Consider the following 23,851-nt stretch of genomic DNA (forward strand, 5'->3'; position numbering starts at 1 on the left):
CCTTCGATCCATTCCATTTTCTCCTTCATGAAAGTAGGGCTTAAGTATAAATTGGTTTGTTCCTTCTCACATATTTTAGGGATTCACAAGCAATCCTTTACCAGAACACAAATATTTTACCTAGAAATTAAGTCTTGTGTAGGATTTTCTAAAGCAAATGCCAACAGAATCAAACAGTTATACAAACGTGTAAGAAAGATGGAGTGTAGGAGACAGTGTGGGGTGCTTGATTTGTGAAAGATGAACATCTAATGGAGGGGTCCAGGTAGGATGCTGCCCTGTGCTCATTCACCTTGGGAATCTTCATGACTCAGCAGCTAGCATTGCCCTACAACATCTCACCTTATTCAAAGATGGTTAATATTTATTTTTAACATTGTAAAATTAGCACACATTTGCTGGTCAGATTTGGCTATCTAATGTGTTGCATTTGCATCTTGACAAAAGAGTACTTTGTAAATAAGGAGTTTTAAATGCTGGTAATTCTTGAAAACTCTCAAATGAGACTGCCATGCACTAGTCTTATTACTAATTTTTTTTTTTTTATTATTAAAATGCTCATCAAATGAAGATAGGCTCCTGAGTGTTAGTTTGATGAATTAACTAACTGAATTATTATTTAAATAAGTAATAAATTAATTTTATAAATAAACTGAGAAACAAATTATACCTTTGAGAGGCCGAGGAGGGCAGCTCATGAAGTCAAGAGATCGAGACCATCCTGGCCAACATGGTGAAACCCCGTCTCTACTAAAAAAATACAAAAATTATCTGGGCGTGGTGGCGTGAGCCTGTAGTCCCAACTACTCAGGAGACTGAGGCAGGTTAATTGCTTGAACCCGGGAGGAGGAGGTTGCAGTGAGCCGAGATTGCGCCACTGCACTCCAGCCTGGCGCCTGACAACAGAGCGAGACACTGTCTCAAAATAAATAAATAAATAAATAAATAAATAAATAAATAAATAAATAAATAAAAAACAAAAAGCAAATAAATTACACTCACTAGAAAAGTCAAAATCTGATTTTAAAAAGAAAATATAATTCTCAGAATTGTCACCAAACTCTAGTACATGAATGTGAAAGAATCTTACATTAGCAAATGAGAAAAATAAAATTCACATGGATAAAATTCTGGGTATATTAATCTGAGTTTATTTTAAAGCTAGCTATGTCGGAGTTCTGTTGGCTGTGCATAATATAGGGGAGAAAATCATGACACCAATGTCCTATTCGACATTCCTGTCTACTTCTGCTGGATGTTCTGGGAATGAGTGAATAGTCAGGAGTGTCTAAGTGAATGATTACCATGCCATCTGGGGCGAACAATTTAGTAGGAAATGAGAGTTGAATCGGTCCAAGCTTGATATTCAGGAAACACCAGAGGCCTTCAGGAATAGTAGTCGCTGTCCTATTTTCTGATGATATCATCGGAAGCATCTACCTTCAAGGGAATCTGAGACTTGGGAGAGGCTAAAAAGGAATCCATACACATTAACGAAGACGGTTATAATATCCGTCACAGATTATGACACTTGGAGAATGAAAGTAGGAGCTATTAACAGTTCTGTCAGACATAGAGAGGGAAGGCAGGCGCAAATGGAGATTCCTGGGCAATTCACTGAGCTGGGGCTTTCTGCAAGAAACTTGCACCCTTTCATCAGATGAACCTGGAAGCTATTTTTAAATATGACAAAAAAAGATAATTGTTACTTACCAATCAAAGCATGTTTTTTTCTGTTTTATTAAAATAGTTAATATCTAGTAATTTTCTATCTGTTTTTTGCTAAGTGATATGAACGTGAAAAATATCCTGAAAACTCTATGTCCCACGGCTTTTAAATATTTGGATTCAGAAGGGTTTGTCCTTTAGCTGAACGTGCTTTGTCCTTGTGCACTTCATCTTGATCAAGTCCCCCAACCTTGAAGTTACCACAGAAGCAAAGGAAAGGTCTTGTGATAAAGTAGAGATTCCAGGAAAGGGGGGACTCTCTTCTGGGTCATTAGTTGAGCTCCATATAAAGCAGATAATGTATTGTTAATACACTGACAATGAAGGAAAGAATTGCTGCATCTCTTATGTCAGGGAATCAGAGTCAGCATGATTTTATATTACACGGGAACGCTAAAGGTTTGGATACAGAGGGATGTCTGGGAATGTCCAGCTAATTCTCGTTATGACCTGTGCTTGGAAGTTCCCAGAATAAGTTATTACCCTTGAATTACCAGAGCACAAGACATATTAAATAGCATTCGGTTTCATATACTTACATTTCCACTAGCAGCATATCAGGAGGTGATGCATTCTTCAGTTCCCTTACAGTTGCTGGGTGATTTCCTCACAAGTTCATTACTGTATAGCTTAGTTTGTTGTTTGTAATTCTAATCCTTATTAATATGTAGGCTTTTCAGTGTTAGAAAAGGGTATTCTTATTATTATGTCAAAGTATAATGTTAACTGTACTTAATTTACATGGCTAAAAGCATAGTCTTGTATCCATTATATTGCTTTAAATAAATATATGTGCATTAATTAATTATATCTAGTTATAGAGTCCCTAGTTAAGCAGAAGCCTAAGCAGTGGCGTCTACAAAACACTCATTCAATTTGTAAATAAATCTTCATTGAATGCCTGCTGTCTCTTGAGAGACATAGGAGGGCTTATATGTCAGTCTTCACAGACGTTTCCTTTAAATTGTGACAAGAAAGGTGAAACTATCCAGACAGGTATCTGTAAGTGAGGAAGGACATGGAATTTGAGGGCAGAGGAGATGAGGATCATGTATGCGGGTATCTAAGAACCCGATTTGGAAAAAAACATCAAATTAAGAAATTTGGATATGATTCTAAGAACAGGAGAATAATTTTAGTGTTTGAGGCATAGGAAAGAAATTGTCAGATGTATGTTTGACAATAGAAAACTAATGGAATACTGAAATTTAGACAATCTGGGCAAAACCCAGATTTTAAGTGGTTTTTTAGATTCTTTTTAAAAATTTTTAATTTTTTTTATTATACTTTAAGTCCTGTGATACATGTGCAGAACATGCAGGTTTTTTACATAGGTATGCATGTGCCGTGGTGGTTTGCTGCACCTGTCAACCCTCCATTTAGGTTTTAAACCCTGACTGTATTAGGTATTTGTCCTAATGCTGTTCCACCCCTTGCCCCTCAACAGGCACATGTGTTCTCATTGTTCAGTTCCCACTTATGAGTGAGAATATGTGGTGTTTTGTTTTCTGTTCCTGTGTTAGTCTGCTGAGAATGATAGTTTCCAGCTTCATCCATGTCCCTGCAAAGGACATGAACTCACCCTTTTTTATGGCTGCTTAGTATTCCATTGTGTATATGTGCCACATTTTCTTTATCCAGTCTATCACTGATGGGCATTTCGGTTGATTGCAAGTCTTTGCTCTTGTAAATAGTACTGCAATAAACATTTGTGTGCATATGTCTTTATAGTAGAATGATTTCTAATCCTTAGGGCATATACCCAGTAATGGGATTGCTGGGTCAAATGATATTTCTAGTTCTAGATCCTTGAGGAATCACCACACTGTGTTCCACAATGGTTAACTAATTTACACTCCTACCAACAGTATAAAAGCATTCCTATTTCTCTGCATCCTCACCAGCATCTGTTGTTTCCTAACTTTTTAATTATCATCATTCTAACTAGTGTGAGATGGTGTCTCAATGTGGTTTTGATTTGCATTTCTCTAATGATCAGTGATTATGAGCTTTTTTTCATGTTTGTTGGCTATATAAATGTCTTCTTTTGAGAAGTGTCTATTCATATCCTTTGCCCACTTTTTGATGGGAATTTTTTTTCTTGTAAATTTAAGTTCACTCTGGTAACCTACCAAATGGGAGAAAATTTTTGCAATCTGTCCATCTGATGAAGGTCTAATATCTAGTTTCTTTTGCTGTGCAGAAGCTCTTTAGTTTCATGAGATTACATTTGTCAATTTTGGCTTTTGTTGCAATTACATTTGGTGTTTTAGTCATAAAGTCAATGCCCATGCCTATTTCTTGAATGGTATTGCCTAGATTTTCTTCTGGAGTTTTTATAGTTTTAAGTCTTAGATTTAAGTCTTTAATCCATCTTGAGTTGATTTTTGTATAAGGTATAAGGAAGGGGTCCAGATTCTGTGTTCTGCTTATGGCTAGCCAGTTTTCCCAACACCATTTGTTAAATAGGGAATCTTTTCCCTATTGCTTGTTTTTGTCTAGTTTGTCAAAGATCAGATAGTTATAGATGTGTGGTGTCATTTCTGAAGCCTCTGTTCTTTTCCATTGATCTATATCTCTGTTTGGGTACCAGTACCATGCTGTTTTTGTTATTGTAGCCTTGTAGTATGGTTTGAAGTCAGATAGTGTGATGACTTTGGCTTTGTTCTTTTTGGTTAGGATTGTCTTGGCTATATGGGTTCTTTTTTGGTTCTATATGAAATTTGACCTCTTCAAAAAGGACTACAAATCACTGCTCAAGGAAATATGAGAGGAAACAAACAATTGCAAAATAAATCATGCTCATGTTTAGAGAGAGTCAATATCATGAAAATGGCCATACTGCCCAAAGTAATTTATAGATTCAAGGCTATTCCCATCAAGCTACCATTGACTTTCTTCACAGAATCAGATTCCAGATTTTTGAAATCTGCCCTCCACTGGGCATCTATCACTCTATCACATTCCTGAGAAAAAAAATACATGCATGGATGACAGTCAAAGACTTTGAATTGAGGGTGAAAAATGATCAGAGTGTATCATCAGAACAAAGAGACATTAGTAAAACTGAAAGTTAAGGTTCCAGGAAGTGTGTGGGGAGAGCAAAGCTGGAGAAATAGATTGGGTCACATGATCGAAGTCCAGCATGGCTCAGCCACAATCTAATTTAAAAAGTGGAAAGACCACTCTAGCCGAGGTACAGCTTGCATTAAAGAGGTGGAGGCAAGACTCAATTAATAGGCATTTATGTTTCCCCTCAATAACTTATTTTAGAAGAATAACTTTTAAACTTTTTTAGAATGATGGAATTTTGTTAAAGAAAACGTAAAAGGGAAGTGCTTGTTATGGGCTTGTCATGCTTGTTAATTTATATATACACTAAAAGCATTGTTATGGGAGATGTTTGTTGAAATCCACTCACATGTAAAATGACCTTCATTTTGCAAACTTACATTCTGTGCAGTAAGAGACAATCAATGTAATCCTAGCCAGAATTACTTCATTCTAATATTTCATATGTTTTCTACAAAATTAGAGGACTTCATTCTTTACCAAAATAATTTTGATTTACAACTAAGTTAACTGTTAACATATTAATATTTGAAGTTCATTAAATACTTCATCTAATCCACATAGTCCTTTAAATCAACACTGGTTTCCAGAATGTTCCAAGGTAAAATTTGAAATGAAGTTAATCTGGCCCTTTTCCTTTTTAAAAATCTTTGATATGACTTTGATAAACTGACGGAGCTCTGAGCTACTGTTCCTCCAAAAAGTCTATGACCTTCATGTACACAGATATGTGCACACACACACATTTTATTATACATCTTTAGACTTTTTATATAAAGCATTTATATGATTATAATGTGAATTTTATAGCTTAAACTTCTCAACATAGAATTAATCCTTTATTTCCTACATTTTATGTTATTATTCCATAATCTTTCAGTTATTTCACATAAAAGACAGTTGCTAAAAATATTAAAAATTTGAAAATATCAAAATGAACTTTCTAGAAATGTCTCCTATGAAAGTAGAAATCTTTGCTATACACGTTATACTATAACTATGACAATATTCACATTAATCTTAGCATTTTCAAATTACGTAGTTATTTTTTCTTTCTAAATATTCAACTCACAGCTCAGCAACACAGACAAAGACAGCTGTTTGATGTGATTTTTATGTTCTTCTTCAGATAAATTATTTCTTCTTTGCTTTAGGGGAATGAAGAACATTGCCTTTATTGTAAAACAAATTCAGACATTTAGAGAAACTATCCATCAGGTAATTTTTTTTCTAGTCTTCAGGTATTTCAAAGATAGCCCAAAAGTAAAAATGTAAATATTCAAAAACATGTAAACATTCAAAAAAATGTATTTTGAATGACATTCAAAAATTAAACTTTCAAAAAAATATTAACCTAAGTTTTCATGCAATATAGTATTGGGAAACTCTATAAAAAATAAAATTTCCTATCTTCCTTATTTATTTCTTAATATACAAGGACATTAGAGAGCACTGTGAAAATTAATACATACTTCACTGTTATATTTCTAATTGAAATATAGAAAAAAACAAAATCAAGAAAGAGTCAAAAGGTCTTTGGCTAATATATACTTTTATATCCTTAAGTTTGATTTTTTTTTTTCCTTTTTCTTAAGTCTTTTAATTTTTTATTCTTCCTTTCTGTGGCTTCTGACATATGCAATTTTTCGGGATTATTATTTTTATTATTAAGAATAACTGACTTAAAACTTTCTCATTGTATTTTAGTTTATCTTTGCTTAAATTATCAGTTGATTTCCATAAGTTCTGTAACTCAAAGTATTATGCTTCAAACTTGCATGAATTGAATGGGAATAATATAGCTTTGCTTTTTCTTACAGCATTATTCTAAAATTAAATAATATGTTTAAAATAGCCAACTATAAAACATAAGGTAGAAATTCTGAAACATTTAAGCAGTATTTCCAGCTACCCATATTTTAATAGATCTTGTCTCAACCACAACTTGTACTCTCATCTGTAACTAGAATTGTATCATGCTTTTTCTTTCTCTTTCAAGTTTCTCAGAACGTATCAGGGAGTTGCTTCTGCAAATCACACAGCCACAGCGAGCCTCACTTGCTTCATTCTCACAGGGTTATGGTAAAGTTTAAGCAAGATAATGTGTTTGAAGTGCATTGCACAGTGAGAATTGCATGGTGAGCCCTTAGAAAGAGATGGACATTTCTTCCCTTTACATACTGTGTGGTAGTTCCACCCACTGCAGTACATGAGTACCAGTGAACTTTTGCTACTGTGCTATCATTCTCAAGACGTCAGATGGGCACTGTGGTTTCTAGAAGTCTTGATCAACCAGTCAGCAGAGTCATTGTCTGTTACATTCCATTCCTCATGGACTGTGCTTTAATAGAGGTCTTCGTCCTCCTAGCTGAGTGAAGATTGATGCTGACCAAGTAGTCATGAGTTTAAGTGGTTCTTAGCACAGGGAGTTCAGGATGACCTGGAAGCCACAAACTAGGTTAAGGGGCCATTGGCAATAGTTGGGAAAAAATGCATTTCACCTGAGAATTCGAGGTCCTGGGTGGCTAAGTAGGCACACGGTGAAGGAAGATTGAAAAGCAAGTGTGAAATCCCTGAGACTTGAGAGAACCCTGACAGTGGAGCAGGAAACAGTGGGGAAGGGCACACAAAAGAAAAATAGGCAACAAATATGAGGAGCTTTGGATCTCTTGTTGAAGAGTTGCCACTTACATCAGCCGTGGCCACTAGTTTGCCATGTAACATATAATGATTATGCATCACTGCCTTAGAAAAGTAAATATTTGTTTATTGTTCTTCTGTGGGATTCAGAAGATTGATCTGGACAGGCTGATTTATAAGGCTGCAGTTTGGATGGTTGGCTCAAGCACCTTCTGATTATTCCTTATTCTTCTCTAAGAATCAGGAGGTTAGCCTAGACATGTTCTTTTCTTGTAAATGCCAAAGGCAGAAGAGAGAAAGCCTTAACGTGCAATTCTCTTTTAGTCTCTGTATTGGGAACAACTGCAAAATCCCACTGTCAGTCAAAGCATGTTACGTGGTTGAGGCCACTATCAAGTGAGAGGGTAGATCATCCCAGTCCATAGAATTCACAGCAATAAAGCTCGTATCAAAATTCTAGAAGCCATATTAGTAAATGTGAAGAACAGTGCTGCCTCAAAAATGAAACTATACAGATAATTCTTTATTAATTTGGCAGTTATTTTATAAAGTGCTTAATCTCTGTCAGTGGGCCAGCCTGGAGATAACCTTGACGAGAATGGAGATAGCAGTTGTTTCTTAGATTGTAGAATTATTTACCTGGATGTAGCTCTCTCAGGATACTCATTTGTTTTTCTCTTTAGAACCCTTACTAGCCATTAAGCTGCAACTATGTGTTCATATGTTAAAAAGAAATAACTAGAAGAGTTGATTCCTACAGAAAATTGATAATGCAATTTATTAATGTGACTAAATGTTATCATGTTTGCAGAAAAAAGCAACAATACCAACAAGTAAAACAAAAAAACAAAACCCTTTGCTATGTTTTAAATGAATGCGTTCCTTCAAAATTCATACATTAGAACCTAACACCTAATGTGATAGTGTTAGGAGGAGAGCCTTTTGGGAAGCCCCATAAATGGAATTAGTGCCCTTATAAAAGAAGTTGACATGATGTCCTAGTCCCTTTTGCCCTTCTTCTTTCTGCCATGGGAGACGACATAATTTTATATTTAGGAGACCCCATTATCTCAGCCCCAAATCTCCTCAAACTGATAAGCAACCTCAGCAAAGTCTCAGGATACAAAATGAATGGGCAGAAATCACAACCATTTCTATACACCAATAACAGACTAACAGAGCCAAAACAAGAATGAACTGCCATTCACAATTGCTACAAAGAGAATAAAATATTCAGGAATTCAACTAACAAAGGATGTAAAAGACCTCTTCAAGGAGAACTACAAACCACTGCTCAAGGAAATAGGAGAGGACACAAACAAATGGAGAAATATTCCATGGTCATTATTAGGAAGAATCAATATCCTGAAAATGACCATACGGCCCCAAGTAATTATAGATTCAACACTATCCCCATCAAGCTACCAATGACCTTCTTCACAGAACTGGAAAAAACCACCTTACACTTCATATGGAACCAAAAGAGAGCCTGCTTAGCCAAGACAATCCTAAGCAAAAAGAACAAAGCTGGAGGCATCATACTACCTGATTTCAAACTATACTACAAATCTACGGTAATCAAAACAGCATGGAACTGGTACCAAAACAGAAATATAGACCAATGCAACAGAAAAAAGGCCTCAGAGGCAAGACCACACATCTACAACCATCTGATCTTTGACAATTCTGAGAAAAACACGCAATGGGGAAAGGATTCCCTGTTTAATAAATGGTGTTGGGAAAACTGGTTAGCAGTGTGTACAAAGCAGAAACTGGATCCCTTCCTGACACCTTACACTAAAATGAACTCCATATGGATTAAAGATAAGACCATAACACCACAAAAATCCTAGAAGAAAACCCAGGCAAAACCATTCAGGACATAGGCATAGGCATGGACATCATTACTAAAACACCAAAAGCATTAGCAAGAAAATCCAAAATAGACAAATAAGATCTAATTAAAACTCCAGAGCTCCTGCACAGCAAAAGAAACAGTAGTTAGAGTGAACCAGCAACCAACAGAATGAGAAAAAATTATTGCAATCTACCCATCTGACAAAGCACTAATATCCAGATTCTACAAATAACTAAAACAGATGTACAAGAAAAAAACAAACCTATCCAAAAGTGGAAGAAGGATATGAACAGACACTTTTCAAAAGAAGACATATACAAGGCCAACAAATATATGAAAAAATGCTCATCATCACTGATTATTAGAGAAATGCAAATTGAAACCACATTGAAATATCACCTCATCCCAGTTAGAATGGCGATCATTAAAAAATCTGGAGACAACAGATGCTGGAGAGGATGTGGAGAAATAGGAACACTTTTACACTGTTGGTGGGAGTGTAAATTAGTTCAACCATTGTGGAAGACAGTGTGGCGATTCCTCAAGGACCTAGACATAGAAATTCCATTTACCCAGCAATCCCATTACTGGGTATATACCCAAAGGATTATAAATCATTCTGTTATAAAGACACATGCACATGTATGTTCATAGTGAACACTGTTTACAATTGCAAAGACCTGGAACCAACCCAAATGCCCATCAACAATAGACTGGACAAGGAAAATATGGCACATATACACCATAGAACACTATGCAGCCATAAAAAAAACGATGATTTTGTGTCCTTTGTAGGGACATGGATGAACCTGGAAACCATCATTCTCAGCAAACTGACACAAGAACAGAAAATCAAACATCGCATGTTCTCACTCATAGGCGGGTATTGAACAATGAGAACACATGGACACGGGGAGAGGAGCATCACACACTGGGGTCGATTGGGGGGGCAATGCAGGGAGAGCCGGGGGTGGGGAGGTCAGGGAGGGATGACACTGGGAGAAATGGCAGACATAAGTGATGGGGGCATGGAGGCAGCAAACCACAATGCCACATGTGTACCTATGCAACAATCCTGCATGATCTGCACACATATTCCAGAACTTAAAGTACAATTTTTAAAAAAGATTTTTAAAAAATTCTCAAAGTGAAAACCTGTATACTTCTCTGAATGGTTTAATATGTTAGATAAAATATATGTATATTTCATACATTTGAGGGAGAAGTGCTGAGCTTGATTAGACAATCTCATTCAATCTTTAATTCAGGCAACTGGCCTAATGATAATGCATTTCTGTTCTGTTATGTCCAGCTCAACATATATGACCTCTAAGACTGCTTAATAACTACATTTCAAAAGTGTGTTCAACACTGAGCTTGTTTTCTATTTTACTCTCACATCTTTTGTCTTCCTATCTCATCTATCTAAAGAAATCCAAATTTAGTTCTATCCTCTTACTTGTCTTTAACTTTACCATTTAGCCTCTTGATAACTTTCTCTAAACAAATCTAGAGGGGTGTGCTCTCTTTTCCACTTTCAATATTACTAAATTGGCCAACCTGTTCTCATTTGGATTACCAGAGTATTTTTCAAATAAGACTTCTCAATTTATTTATTGAGCACATTCTTATTATGCGTCAATTATGCCACATGGCTATTGCTAAATACTAGGAGTATAAACAACAGATGCAGTTCCTCCCCTCAAGAAGTCTACAGTCTAATGAAAAAGACAGATCTAGAATTGGGTAGGTACTTTTATGCATATGGAGTGAAGTCTAAGCATTATGAGGGCCTAGATACATATTCAAGAGGGATAATGCCAAGTGGATATAGGACTTGGTGGGATGGTTTGCTCAATTGCTTAACCCGAAGATCCATCAAGACAATTGGCAAAGGGTAAAATTGTGGTTATCTCTGGACATCCATGAGTCAAATAGCAAATACCAGGTGATTTGTGATACAGGAAGAGTATAAATAGATACTCCCTTCAAAGCGTTATTGCTGTAATTTTTAACATGTTCTATATAATAAATTGTAAACTACATAAATTATACTTCTCAGAGTTTTTTGTTTTGTTTTCCCTATGTGGTAAAAAGCTACTTTTATTTCACATAAAATAATCAACACAGTGTTTAGTTTACCTTCATATGTGAAAATTGCTTCTGTTTCTATAAAGAGACATTTTTCTCTGGGGCATGAATAACTGGACCTGAAAACAGTGAGCTGATAAGGAAACAAATAAAGGATGTGCTGGGGATTTTTAAGCTTTTTTGTTCAACATGTAAGCCTTTCATTATCATTAATACAACTTTACTTTCCATTTGTACACTATTAATGCATTACAGTTTGAATGGTCTGTATCCGAGGAATGCTTGACATTGTTTCAAAGTGAATTTTTAGTTAACTTGAATCCCTGATTTGTAGTCAGCTTTCAATCCCTGTTTTTCTATGGAGCTAGCAGCCAGCTTTGTATCTGTACTGTAAGTGGCAGAAAAATAAAGTTAGGACAAGCTTTGTTTCGGCGTCCCTTCCCACTGATATTCTCTAGATTAGTGGCATTTCCAAACTGTTAGCCAATTTTAACAATGGGTCTTACTCCAACGAGTAGCTTATGGAAACTTTTCACATATGAAGGGGACACATGCTTAAAATAGCAGCAGCATTTTTATAAGAAGAAATGATGACTCAGAGCATGCTATGAATAAATTACTTTCCTGGGTTTATTGTCTTGTTCTAAATGGGACTCTGAGTCCTCTATTTTAAGAAAGAAGTCAGACATTAGCAATAAGAGTTTATTTAATATCATGTTCAATAAATGAATCTGATGTTTGGTAGGGAAATCACTGAAAAGGCAGGTCAGAATAAAAGGAGAAATATAAACTGTGGAAAATGATAGACTTAGATTTGATTTCTACTTCTTAGCTGCGAAATATGGTGAACGTGTATAAGGCTTCCTTAGCTGTATCTTCTGGGAAATTGCAGTAACTCTAGCTATTGGGTAGCTCTTGCAAGAATCAGAGATAATGTAGGAAAGGGCCTAGCTCAATGAATGCCCATTTTAATAAGTAACAAAGATGATGCTTCAATGAAAGAACTGCAGACTCTCAAAATGCTTCACCCTCTAAATGAAGTCTTTTCAAATTACTTATAATCTGTGCTTGTGTTCAGCCATCAAATGATTCAGTGACAGGAACAAATGATCGATTACTTATTATATGCCTCATTCTCTTCACATGAAAAATTCTGCTTGATAAAATTTCAACATTTAATCTTCAATAGCACATGGATTAATCACTATGATTATATTGTATGTATACGTGTATCTGTATCTATATCTATTTATCTATATTTTTGTTTGGTTTTGTTTTGAGGTGGAGTCTTATTTTGTCACCCAGGCTGGAGTGCAGTGGTGCAATCTCAGCTCACTGCAATGCCCTCCTCCTGGGTTCAAGCACATCTCCTGTCTCAGCCTCCCGAGTAACTGGGACTACAGGTGCATGCCAGCACTCCCAGATAATTTTTGTATTTCTAGTAGAGACAGGGTTTCATCATGTTGGCCAGGCTGGTTTCAAACCCCTGACCTCAAGTGATCCACCCACCTCAGCCTCCCAAAGTGCTGGGATGACAGGTGTGAGCCACCACATCCAGCCCACATTGTGTAATTGAATGTGATTGAACTGAATCCAAGGTTCGGTAATGCTTATCTGCTTGCATGCATTGCCTCAAATAAAACTTATCTCTTATAAAGAGTAGCTCATAGGCAAATGATTCTTCTGCAGAACTTAGTTTTCTTTTATTATTTAATTAATTATTTAATCAGCCCTTTGGTGGAAACAGTTATAGCACATACATTGCTTTTGCCGTTGACAGTCTTCAGTGATTCTCTTATAGTGAACTCCAGTTGTAAAAATGCTGTGATTTGTTGTGTTGCTCTTTCGTCATCTTTACTTGCAAGTTTTAGGTATGTGAAATATTTAATTGTATTTTAAAATTCAAGACAAATGATAGACTTATCATTGCACATAAATTCCCAAAGAATATTTTGAATTAAACACTATTACTGTCCAAACAAGTTTTATTAAGTCGATAAGTATCTTGCATCCATTATCACTATACATAAATGTATTACATATTCTATTCTATTGTGCATATTTTGTCACTTCTCAATTTGTATTTCATGGGAAAAAAGTGCCTGCATAAACAATGTCAAATGACTTTCCTTTATGAAAATATCCTCCGATTATTGGGCTAATTAACTCACTAAACATACTTGACCACATTTGACTTCCTTGTGCTGGAGGAGCAAGCAGGAACTTCACAGTTCCATGGAAAGACATGGGAAAGCAAAAATCTGGTCTGTAATTACTTAATATAAAGGCTTTGGGGCAAATTGTAGGCTTTAAAATATTCAAAAATTTCTTCATACATTGCTTTAGTTTTGTTCCTTTGTTTCTTTTGCTCTGCCTTTGGACTTGATCTCTACCAAGTTTAGCAAATTAAGACCGGTACTGATGACAGGAATTATTCAAGCCAAACTCGAGATCCTTTGGTCAAAGCTCTCTGGAAAAGACAGAGACCACTGGGCTTTCACAGTCCAGGAAATAGTAAATAATACTGGCTGTTTTTTACCATGCCCTCTCTAAAATTGGGCATTTCACAGTCTTTATTTTTTTTTTGAGAGGGAGTTTCACTCTTGTTTACCTCACTGAGTGCAATGGCGCAATCTCGGCTCATCGCAGCTTCTGCTTCCCAGGTTCAAGCAATTCTCCTCTTCAGGCCTCCTGAGTAGCTGGGATTACAGGCATGCACCACCATACTTGGCTAATTTTTATATTTTTAGTAGAGACGGGGTTTCTCCATGTTGGTCAGGCTGGTCTTGAACTCCTGACCTCTGGTGATCTGCCCAGCTCAGATTCCTAAAGTGCTATGATTATAGGCATGAGCCTCTATGCTCAGCTTGTGATGCCTTTTCACATTTTTTCTTTTCTCTCTTATTATTATTATTTTTTTCCTGAGATTGAGTCTTGCTCTGTTGTCCAGGCTAGAGGACAGTGGCAGGATCTCAGCTCACTGCAGCCTCCACCTCCCACGTTCAGGTAATTCTACTGCCTCAGCCTCCTGAGTAGCTAGGATTATAGGCATGTGCTACCATGCCCAGCTATTTTTTTTTTATTTTATTTTTAGTAGAGACCGGATTTCACCATGTTAGCCAGGCTGATCTCAAACTCTTGACCTCGTGATCCACTCACCTTGGGCTCCCAAAGTGCTGGGATCACAGGCATGAGCCACCCTGCCCTGCCTTCACAGTCTTTTATGAGTTCTCATTTTAGTATATGTTTCCCTCACTTCTTCCAGTTACAGGCCTTCAATAACCTGCCAACCACGTAACTAGAGGGAAATGACATTTAGATGAAGAATCATCTGAACAAAATTAAAATTGATACATAAAGAATGACTTGTGCATATAGCTTCTCTATCTAAATAAAAGTTGATTCTGTTTGAATATATTTATTTTATAAAAGTTAGATTTATTGCATGTCCGTTACATGCCAGTGACTCCGTTAGGACCCAGGGCTGCAGCAGTGGGTCAGTTAGACTGACTGGAAGCTCTCATTACAAGGAGAAGCAAACGGCAAGAGGAGCACGTGGCAATGAGGTCTGTGGGGAAAAAAAAGGAAACAGGTATTGACAGAGATGTAGAAGGTCTTTTAGTAGTTTTGCAGGAAGAGTCTCCCTAAGGCAGTTATATTTGTAATGAGACCTCCACAGCAAGAATAGAATAGCTATGAAATGAGTAGGGATAAAAAGTTTTCAAGGAGAGAGAATAGAAGTGTTAAATCAGAGGCACAAAAGGGCTTTGCTCTTTGCTTTTTCCAGAAACACAAGAAGGGCAGGATGAGGAAGAGGGAGACAGGATGAAGAAGATACTTCTGATTCCTATATAGAAAATAAATTCCTGTTTACCTTCTCCAACACTTTCATTCCATGATATTATTTGTATTTAACATTTGCTGTGGAAGATGTAATGCAGATGATCACAAACAAATCGACAGAGGTGTCAAATGAAAGATATGTGCATCTATGGCCATTGACTTCTAAGTTACGAATCTTTGTTTGGGAAAGAGGTGGGTGTCGGAGGCATATTCAAATCCTTTCCTCTTATCTGAGCTCCCTGCAATTTTAGTTGAATATGTGGTCTCCTTAGGCTAATAATAAGTAAGGTGGCCATGCAATTTGCTGCCTGATATGTGATAATAAATAATTATGTATTAGCTACCAAATTGGTTTTGTGGTATTGGTTCACCTGTTAAATTATTTTGTCAAGTATTATTTTTAAAAGATTGTTATCTCTAAAACATAAAATATAAACATATAAGCATATGCTAGCCACGTTAAATTGGGAGATATTTCTTTCTATTGATTAAGCATTAATAAGTAGATTAATCATTTTTAGTAGATCATTTTTAGTAGAGAAACACTATTGGTTGAGGTGAAATTATGAAAGACATGTTCACTAAAATCAATTCAGGTGAACTTTAGGTGCAGGTTTTTCTTAATTTAGAATGATTTGATCTTACTACAACTCTGTGCTCTATTAATTGTATATATTTGTATTATCAGCTGTATAGTAAATACCATAAGCAATGCTAAATGTTTAGAATAATTTATGGTGACATTAAAAATAATAGAGATCGTTTAATTTGACAAAAAGAAATTTCTAAAATTTTACTTCAATTCTACAGTTGAGATGGAAAAAAACAGGATTAGAGTTAACATTTTTTTTTACTTGAAGCATTAATAGAAAGATGACATCATTTAATTATCTGTGAATTTCTTCAACTAATGGCGACAAACAAATATCATTTGGCTCACTTTGATAAGAAAACTGGATCTTCAAAATTAGCATATTTCATTTAGATGAAGAATCATTTGAACAAAATTAAAATTTATACCTAAAGAATGACTTGTAAATATACCTTCTCCATCTAAATATATTAGATCAACTTATTTGGGCAATGTTTTGTTTTTAAAGTAATTACTAATCCTATCTTTTGAGCATATGCTTTTTGTTCCATTTGGCTTTTATGCAATCAGTGATACAGTTATTCCCATGGTGGATGGTGAACATTAAACAACATTTTGTACAATTGCATACTTGTTATCAACTTTTTGGTATATTAGAATTCACTAATTTTTCGTTTAATATCTTTATTTTTTAACTTAGTGTAGTTCAGTCTAATGCAGATTTTTAAAATATCAAACTGTAAAATAAATACATATAATTCTATATTATAATCTAAAATAATTTAAAAAATAATAAATATAGTCTTAAACAATAAACAACAGAACTTCTTGTATAAGCATTCAGATTACTGCCTATAAACCATACAGAACGGCCATTTATCATCTTTCCTGTACATGACACCTCTAATTTCATGTAAGTACACCTCTAATTTCCTGTTTTTTTTCACTGACATGAAGAAACAAGCTGACTTTAGCACCTAATGTCCAGATGCACTTAGTTTTATCAGCAAGTACCATGTCTATGGTATTTTTGCTAAACGGCTGAATATTCCGGTATGGTATACATTTTGACCACCAAAAATAAAGCCTTGTGCATGATGCTGCTGAGTTACAGAAGTGAATCTTCTCTACTCATGCTTCCTGAATGTGATTGTAGGATTGGCAGGGTTCTTTAGTATTCCACACTTGAGAGAGAAATGAACTTCTGCCTGCGCTGTCTTCCCTCTCAGCATATACACAATAATACACATCTTTACAGTTTGTCCTTCTTCAGTGCCTAGTTGTGTACAGGTATGTGATATGTGGTAAGTGTGTGTACATCTGTAATTTCCATTTGAAGAGCTAACTTCTTAAACCTGCACTAATATGTTACTAACCAGGAACTCCTCATTGTATTGAAATAATGCACTGAAAGTGTTCCTAATAAAATCATTTGTAACTTTGTCATCAGTATCACTACTTTCTAAAAATTAATAAATAAAAAATATGTTATTACTGTTTATTACACAAGATGATATGGAGCAGTTAGTGAGGACATGTATTTCAGCCAGTAGTATGTTCTTGAAAAAGCTGCCTTACGGAGTTATGATTTTCCTGGGGCTGAAACGCAAAATGAGACTTGAACTGGCCACCGTTGGGGGATCACTCAAGTGAGGCCCCTCAGGCAGAATGGGCAACAGGCAAAGTGGAAGGAATGAGCAAAAGCATTGTGATTTGTGAATAATGAAGAGTGGTATGGCTGGAGCAGAGTGTAATTGACAGGCAGTGGCAAAAATGAGATTAGAGATTTGAGCAAGGGCTAAATCTTGAGGGATTTTGTGTGTCTTAACAAGGGTTTAAATCTAATCATGATACTACCCTTGAAAGGTGTTATGTAGCAGAAATATGACTTAAGTTTCAAAACAGGGAAGGGAGGGGGCTTATATTACAGAATGTGGAATGTCAAGATTAGAGAAAATAAATTAGTTTTGAAGTTACCATGAAAACTCAAGAGAGAACATGTATCTAAACTATATTCGTTTTGTATAATGGTAATGATGACATAGAGATTTATGAGGTGTGTGGGAATTAAAATGAAAAGAACTAGAGGCAGGGGGTCTGATGGCAAACTTGATTTTTATTTTCAAATGTAATGTTTAGATGACAGTAAAAGTGCTGACAATCTTGAAAATGGATTAAAGAAGAGCGTGGTTGAGGGGAAGAGGAAAATTCACTTCAAATGTATTAATTTTAATCTCTATACGACCCGTCTTAGACTGGGTTCCTTTAAAACTTTTCTTTGGGAGAGCTATCAACAGATGATATTTCCAGATGCTGGGAGTCCAGCAGCCCTCCCAACAGAGGTGAGCCGAGAATCACAATATCCACCGCAGGGTACATCTCCCATTATGCAGCCCCCCCTGGCTTCTTATGCTAAGAGAGCCCATCCAGGTGCATTTTGGATTCTCCCTGGTCCCAGATTCTCACTGGTCCTTCTGTAGAAAACAAGAGAAGGTTAGTGAGCTCATAAACAGCCCCGGCTGCTATGGCTGCTGTCCAGGCCGTAACTGACAAGCCCCATCTCCTCCTCCACTCCTCATTCTTGACTGGCCCTGTCATGACCATTGCAGCTGCTGCTCTGGGCAGTTTGCCTGCTGGGCTAACCCTCACTGTCATTCAAGAACTGATCCTGTGGCTATGGACGCTGTTTTACTTCCATGTACCATTAAAACTGGCAATGGCATCATCAACAGACATTTAGTAAGAGTTGCTGCATGTCAGATAAGTTTTTCTCCACTTTCCTCGTACCTCCTGATGGAGTTGAGGGACAGTTATCCCTGCAGAAGGTGACTCCTTAAACTGTTTGCTGATCTCTCAATGCACGTGTTTGGAAGTATGAGAAAACACTGGGGCTTATGACCTCCACCTGCACAGGGCAGAGTGTCCGCACCAGGTGGGCTCACTTGCCCCATTTGAACAACTGAGAATGGTGATAACTGCAACCTGTCCTAAATCCACCTCTTCATTCTCTGACTCGCGGAGTCTGCCTGCCAGGGATACTGAACTGTGCGTTGTTCAATGATTCCAGATCTGTTCCAGCACACCCTGGGGATGGTGTCCCCTTCTCAGAGTGTAACTCGTAGATGAAGCACTAGCTATTTACAGAGAGGCCATTGAACTGCCTTCTGCCCGATGATGTTCCTGCTCCAGCATCTTTTTTATTGTAAAATGGGTCCATCGGTATGAGGAGTGACAAGGACTCTTGCAAAAGCTTGGCAAATTCTAAAATGTTGACGCCTGGTGAACAGGAAAGGCCGACTCAGACCACTGTGTGCCTATTCATCTCAAAATTAATTGATGCCTCTTTGGGGTGAAAAGGGCCCAATATTATCAACCTGCCACCAAATGGCTATTGGTTTAGCCACATCTATGGCACCTTGCGTGCTTTTTTCGCTTCTATCGGTGACGGATTTGACATTCAGCCGCGGTAGTAGCTGGGTCCTCCTGCGAGTGTGAGGAGTCAGGTTGGGCTCATGCGTGGCCTCCGTTTGTTCATGCATTCTTTATTCCAGTGACAGAGCCGGGCTGATGTAAAATCGCTGAAGTATTAGGAGCGCTCATTGCTTGAGGCCTTCTCTTCAGACCCCTTTACCCCTAATGTTCTGCTATTTTATTACTCCTAGATCCCTGACTGGGTCCAATCTTTCACCCCGACCCATGAATCACCCATAGTCTTATCTCAGTCTACTTGTATTTGCAGAAAACGGATACCCAGATGCACTGTCCAGAGTTCTGTGAAGTGGGGAGCGTTTCCTCCTCACTGATGTGTTTCAGGAACCGCTAACAGAGGAGCTGTTATAGAGGAAACCTCGATATTTTGTTTGCACCGACATGCTCAGCCTGTCTATCTGTGAGCACGTCTTAGCCTTCTGTTCTATCTTAGGTCGCCACAGAGATTGTCCCTTAGGTGGCAAATTCGCTAGTTATTGAGTGGTACAGGTCCTAGACTAGTGATGGGGTGGAGACCTGGGCTGCCAGCTTGGGTAGGTTGCCAGTGCCCGGTGGCTCCACTCATCCCCGATTCCAGGTGAATCAATTACATCGCTACAACTTTTTACCTTGCCCTGTTGTACCTTATAACTTATTGGGCAGACTGTCCAAATAGAATAGGCAGCCCTGGATACATGTCAGCATCTGTCTCTACAAGGACCTCTGACTGTGAAATGGTGCATAGGTTTTCTGGAGATGGAATCACTTTTCTCCAAGCCCAAGGAGATCTATATTGTGATTCTCCTGTGAGGGCTTCACAGAAATTCCACAGAGCTTCTTTCTTCAGAACAGACACTTCTAATGTCATAGAGTTTGGAAGATTATAACGAATACAGTTAATCACCAGTCTACCTCCCCTGCCAGTGATGGGGGTCTCTGCTGTCAGCCAGCTAGCAAGCAATCCATGTCCAGTATTTCACTTTTGCCTCTGTATTGAGAACGACACCTAGCATGAGCTTTCTTAGATTGAATTTCTCTGAGTAGTACTCATGGCAGAGAAGTATGTTTGTGAGATGGTATTCTCAGGACACACCTGTATGTAAAAAGGAAGGCAAGTTAGGGAAGAAGGATAGGCTGACCCACAGGTAAGTGTAACTAAGGGTTAGTCAGGGTATTCTGAAACTTAGCTTCCCCCTACAAAATTATCCTAACAACAACAGGATCAGGCATTTATATGTCTATATCAGCTAGGATTTCAACTGTGGTCAAATAATTTATTATGATGGGTACAAAGGCAAAACAACTAGCAGCAGGTACCCTCAGCAGCCGGGAGATGGGGGTGCCGGCTCTGACCTGGAGGGAGCACCCTTGTGTTCACTACACAGCCTGTGATGCTAACAAGCAGTTGGATAAAAACTGAGAGTGATAGAGAAGAGTTGATGGATCAATTTCAGAGGAGACTGGAAGGAAAAAAATGCAATCCAGAATATTGTACAAATATTCTTTGAAAATAACATTTAATTATTTTTAATGAGAGAACAGTGATTTGAATGTATGAAGGTACAACTGTATTTAGAAGAACAAAGAGAACAGGAAAGACTGCTTAGTTTTCTCTGCTGAGTGTGCTTTGTGGAAAGGGCTATGCCACATGCTGAGAGGGGCAGAGGGGATGAAGGCATTAATGAGTGTGAAAAAGAACACTGCTATTTAAAAGGCTTTGAAATAATCAAATTAGTGAAAGTGCATGTGTCTTCAAAGGGTTTAAACATTCGCAGTAAAAAATTATTCCTGCTCTCACCATTTCACACTACTTTGGCAAGACTCACACCCCGCTTGCTCTGACATTAGGGGCATTTCATACCAAAAGCTTTACGCATTAAAGAGGATGAAAAAAAGATTATAGGAGCAAATGGAACAAGAGGATTTGTTTTGCAGATGTGATATAACCTAGAACTAGGAGTCAGCATATATATACCACTGATGGTATTGAAAAATCATTATAGACATTCATAAGGGTATATTTTCTCCAAATGCTATATATTTTGTGACATGTTTAAGATGAAATAAAAATAATTTTAATGACTACAGAAGGATCCATTATTAAAATATGAGGTAGGCAATATGTGTCTTCTCAAAGTTCCCATGTCTGCTTCCATAGCCTCCCAGAAGCATCACCATTAGTACTGCATTCAGGTGACTTCTCGCATTCAAGTTCACCATCAGCTTACTGATCTGTTGGAAAAATGCTGCTAAACGAGTTTGAACTAATAGAGATAAAGACTCTTTGCAATTTACAAAGTGATTTTATGAGTATTATCCTTTCATCCCGTTTTACACTAACCTGTAAAGTAGAATAGTCAGACATGATTACTTCCAATTTACAGTAGACTATGATAAGGCTCTAATAAATTAAAAATCTTGCCCAAAGTCATGTGGCTTTAAGTAGAATATAAAATTTAGATTACATTTTAGAACTTGTGGCTCTGAGCTCAGTATTCATCTTTATTTCAGTACACTACCAGCAACAAAATACACGATCTTTCCTGGGATACATGCATTGTAATAGGGGAAAGTATCTTAATTTCCTGGTGATGGAATTCAGGATAGTCCCTGGAGAAGAGGGTACAAAAGTAGATAAACAGGAGAGAGAGGTTTCTGACCTTTATAATCCCCTTGATCTCATTTGATGTAAGCAGCTACTGATTATCCTAGTGTGCATGAACTTTACCAGCATGAAAAAAAAATGGAGACAAATTGCATATTTTTTCTGAGTTTTAGTATTATGGTGCCAACTATGTTTTCCAACAAAATTCTAACATATTTTATATAGATCTTATTACTATATCTTGATTTACTTTCTACCTGATTGAAAAGCTTTTGAAGCCAGAAATTCTTGCTTCTGTGTTTTTTCACTAGCACCTTCTTTCCAAGCAAATAAAAGGGAATTAAATAACCATAAACCATTCCACTATCCATGCAATTCTAACAGCTTACTCAACACTATCCCGTCTGGGTCCACCTCAAGGAATCTACAATTGCACTCGCAATTTATATTACAGAGCAATGTAAATTACATACTATAAAAAATGGTGCTGTCTGGTTATCCTTTTCATCATTAATATTCTTAACATAATTGCCACACGATCAGAGTCTTAGGAACAAAATATTGGTAAAAGAAATAAGATTAACACAGAGTCCTTGAGTGAAGCCATTTTTCAGAACTTTATAACTTTCGTTGGCAGCAATTTTGACTTAGATGATTCCAAATTGGTCTTAGTAAATTTCTTTGAGTGTTACAAGTTTACACAGTTTGCCTAGACTCTTGCCTCTTTTCCTAGTTTACTGCATTGTCTTGTAGCTGACCAACCCTTCAGCTAAGTGTATTCATTAACTTCTTTATATCCATCTTTGAGGTATCCTACTCACAGCCAAGGATTCATGGTTCATATTCGAAAATGTATCAAACCTCTTTCATATGCCTCTAATACATGTTCTTATAGCCAGAGGAACTTTATTATGCCTTCTTTAAAATAATGAGCTTTTAAAATCTGTTCACTCTTAAAAGCTCATCTAGCTGAAATGGCAAATTCCTGTTTAATAGTGTAATTACTATATATAAATTATCATCATTTCAAATTTATAGTTATAATTTGGGAATTTCAAAACCTTTCATTTTATAGCTAAGCCAAGCTAAAAATAAAGTATCTTGTCCAAAACTACACAGTAGCTTAATGTCAAGACCATGTTACAAACAGTGAGGTATTTTGGCAGAATTTTTTTCTCTGTTTTTCTTTTTTTACAGCTATCTTTGTTTATTTTAAATTAAAATTAATTTTTGTCCTTATGTTCCCCATGAACACTATATTGCTTGCATTCTTCCATATATTTAAATAATACTCAAGAGCATTATTTTAATGAAAAATATTTAGAATTTTTTATATTAATAAGTTATTTAACATATTCCTTTACTCTTTATATATTATATTTCCTTTCAGTTGATTTTTATAAATGGAATTTCTGGATCAAATATTCTTAACATTTTAAGTACATAAAATATATAGGTAAAATTATTGACCTAAATTTTCACACTGTCACCAGGATTGCTATGTAAACATTTTTTAGCATAACCTTATTAGCTTTAGTTAACATAATTTTCAGTGATCATTACTAATATAATGATTGAAAAAAACAGCCTCTGTAATATCAGTGCAGTCTTCTTGATTTCTAGTGAGGCTAAACAGGTTCTCCTATAGTTATTAACAAAATAATTGCTTTTCCTCTTTAAAAAATTACATCTCTCTGCAATTTCTTTTGTACTTTGTGCAGTTATTTTTTTTTTAACTTTTATTTTAGACACAGGAGATAAATGTGCAGTTGTTATGTGGGAATTTTGCGTGATGCTGAGGTTCAGGGGATGGACCCTGTCACTCAGACTGTGAGCATAGTACCTGATAGGTTTTCAACCCACAACACCCTCCCCATCTCTCTAGTATTCTTCACTGTTTATTGTTCCTATATGCATGTCCATTTGTACTCAGTGTTTAGCTCCCCTTATAAAT

At 36.6% G+C, this 23,851-nt stretch overlaps 1 protein-coding gene across 3 annotated transcripts in view; it reads left to right on the top strand.

The window, feature by feature from the left end:
* Window positions 1-23,851, top strand: part of SNTG1 (syntrophin gamma 1) — a 756,922-nt gene that overhangs the window by 702,966 nt on the left and 30,105 nt on the right. The gene's annotated exons all lie outside the window — the stretch shown is intronic.

The sequence above is a fragment of the Saimiri boliviensis genome, chromosome 15 (genome assembly GCF_048565385.1).
Source record: "Saimiri boliviensis isolate mSaiBol1 chromosome 15, mSaiBol1.pri, whole genome shotgun sequence".
In the NCBI taxonomy this organism is placed as follows: domain Eukaryota; kingdom Metazoa; phylum Chordata; class Mammalia; order Primates; family Cebidae; genus Saimiri; species Saimiri boliviensis.